The 2,378-nt window shown below is 49.3% G+C and overlaps 1 pseudogene; it reads left to right on the top strand.

Annotated features, from left to right (window-relative positions):
• Positions 1-422: 422 nt before the first annotated feature.
• On the top strand, positions 423-1,757 carry LOC149874693 (uncharacterized; annotated as a pseudogene).
• The last annotated feature ends 621 nt before the right edge of the window (positions 1,758-2,378 follow it).

Below are 2,378 nucleotides of genomic sequence, written 5' to 3'. Positions count from 1 at the left end.
GGGGCCCAAAAACCCACAGGCTCAGCGGCATCCATCAGGCCTATGTCTAAATATAAACTTGAGGGCAGCCTCCCTATATTATAATTACCAGCAAAATGTGGCAGGAGAGGAAAAGGGTGCCCGTTGGGCAAGATAGGTGGGGTCACAGAGCCCTAGGGGCACCACGGCCATCCGTGGGGACCCCATCCCATGACAAATGGTATATTGGCCGGGAATCAAGGCCATGCATGGAGAGGAACTCTGTATCCCTAATTAGGGAAATGAACCTTTGGGCCAGTTTATAATCACAGCAAAGTGAAGGGTAAGGCAGCGAGACCAGGGCTCAGAAAGAAGAGCTGAGGTTGGAAAAATACTGCCATTATAGATGGTAGAGGGGAAGACTTTAGGTGCAGGCTAGGAAAGGAGTAAGGCCAAACTGAATCATGGCAGAGGTAGAGACTCTGGAAGGTCTTCAGCAAGAAGCCTTCACCTGGCAGTTGCGGGTGAACGAGATGGAGGAAAAAGCTGCTCGTCTAGAGTGTGAATTAGAAATGGTGAAGCCCCAAAAGGAGCAAGCCAAGGCAAAAGTGGCTGCTTTAGAGCTGCGGGTGCAACCTGGAAAGAAGGAAGGCAGGTGTAAAGAAATCAGGTGTCTGATTGCAGGTGAGGTAGAAAAGACTCAAGCACTGGAACAGCTAATGGCCAATGATGCCAAGAAGAGTAAACAGTGGGAGGAAAAATTGCAAGAGATGCAGAAGGAGATGGCTGCATGGAGGATCAAGTCTCCTGAACCCAGTACAGCCAAGAAGGTGGAACAAAAGGATGTTCTACAGAGGCTGGAAGTATCAAAATGCATTATAGGGGCTCTACGGAAGGAACTACAGAGCCAAGAGGACCAGTTAGAGGAGTTGCAGGAAGAGCGTGAGAGCTTGCAAGTGCGATACTTACAGTCAGAATGCCTGGTGCAAGAGCTGCGAGAGAAACTAATTGAGACCCATACCCAGTCAGAGGAGACTGGGAAAGAAATGGAAAAAGTGAGGGTACATGACGAATCATGAGGCATTACAGGACCAGAAGCAGTCCCTTGAAGCAGAGGTAAAAGACAGAACTGAGGATTGTGCAGCATTGTAAGCTCAGTGGCAAAGGATGAAGATGGAAATGGGTCAACTTGGGGAAGAGATACAGTCTCTGAAGACCCTTTTAGAAGGGGGTGCAGCCAGGGAGACGGTGCTGTGGGTGGAGATAGAACAGCAAAGGTTACAGACCACACAACCACTAGAAGACAGACTGGTGGCAATAGGCATACAGTTGAAAGAATATGCATCCAGGGCTGAATCAGAATGCAAGGAGCACTTTCAGGAGCTCGAGGTCTTGAAAGAGCTCTTAATAGAGAGTGAAAAACTGATAGAGGCTGCACAGCTCATATTCCTAAAGGTTCAGGGAGACCAAGAACTATTCAGAAATGCTGACCCGGGAAGCCCCAGAGATGAGAGGATAGCAGAGCAACAGGAGAAGAATACAATGATGGAGGAACCTTCAGAGACAGATCCCACAATAATTTTGGAAGAAATTATCCCCACCATGTAGAGTACCTGGATCGGAAATGGGGTCAATGGGTAAGCCAATATACAGAGGAGATAAACCACCTAAGAGAGAGTCTAGAAAGACTTGCTAGCAGGTATGACACTGGGATATTGACAGTGCCAGAACAGGTACAACAAATGGAAGTAGATAAGGCGGGTATGGCAGTTGTGCAAGAAGCAAGAACAGTGATCTGAGTTGCCAAGGCCACACTTGGAAAGGGCAACATCCAAAAAAAAAGGCCAGAGACCAAAGATGGTGCAGGCCCTGGCATACAGTAGACCAGATACATGTTCCAAAGTAAAGAGAGTGGCAGAAGCCCAAGGTAGAAGGTGGGCCAAAGAGCCTGAGATGAGGAGAAGAGGCCAACCCTCCCCCCCCAGGGGAGCTAGAGGGAAAACAGAAGTATGCCCCAAGTCCCACTTGGAGGACAAGCTACCAAGCCCTGCACAGAAGCAAATACCATGCCAGATCCAGACTGCGGACCAAGCTAAGAAAGCAGAAGGTCCCTCAGCACCCAAAATAACCAGGCGAGATGGAGGGCACATATTGGGAAGAAGGCCATGTTAGTAACCTCCCAGGGCAAGTTAAATGGTGGACCCTGAGGAAACTGGTTGCATCTAGAGTTGGGGGAGTAGCCTATGTGAGAGTGTACACAGGGGTTGGGGGAAGACCGACCAGCTGGGGAAAGATAGAATTCTGGAGTGAGGAATATGCCCAGAGAGCACTAAGGATGCAGTGGGAGCTTTGGGGAAGGCTGACCCAAAGAAGAAAACCAGGGCACCTGAGGGGTGAAGGGGAAAATGTACCCCAAGAGG

The sequence above is a fragment of the Crocodylus siamensis genome, chromosome 1 (assembly GCF_052110815.1).
Source record: "Crocodylus siamensis isolate JL-2025a chromosome 1, ASM5211081v1, whole genome shotgun sequence".
NCBI classification, from domain to species: domain Eukaryota; kingdom Metazoa; phylum Chordata; order Crocodylia; family Crocodylidae; genus Crocodylus; species Crocodylus siamensis.
This window is presented reverse-complemented; position numbering and strand designations above follow the sequence as displayed.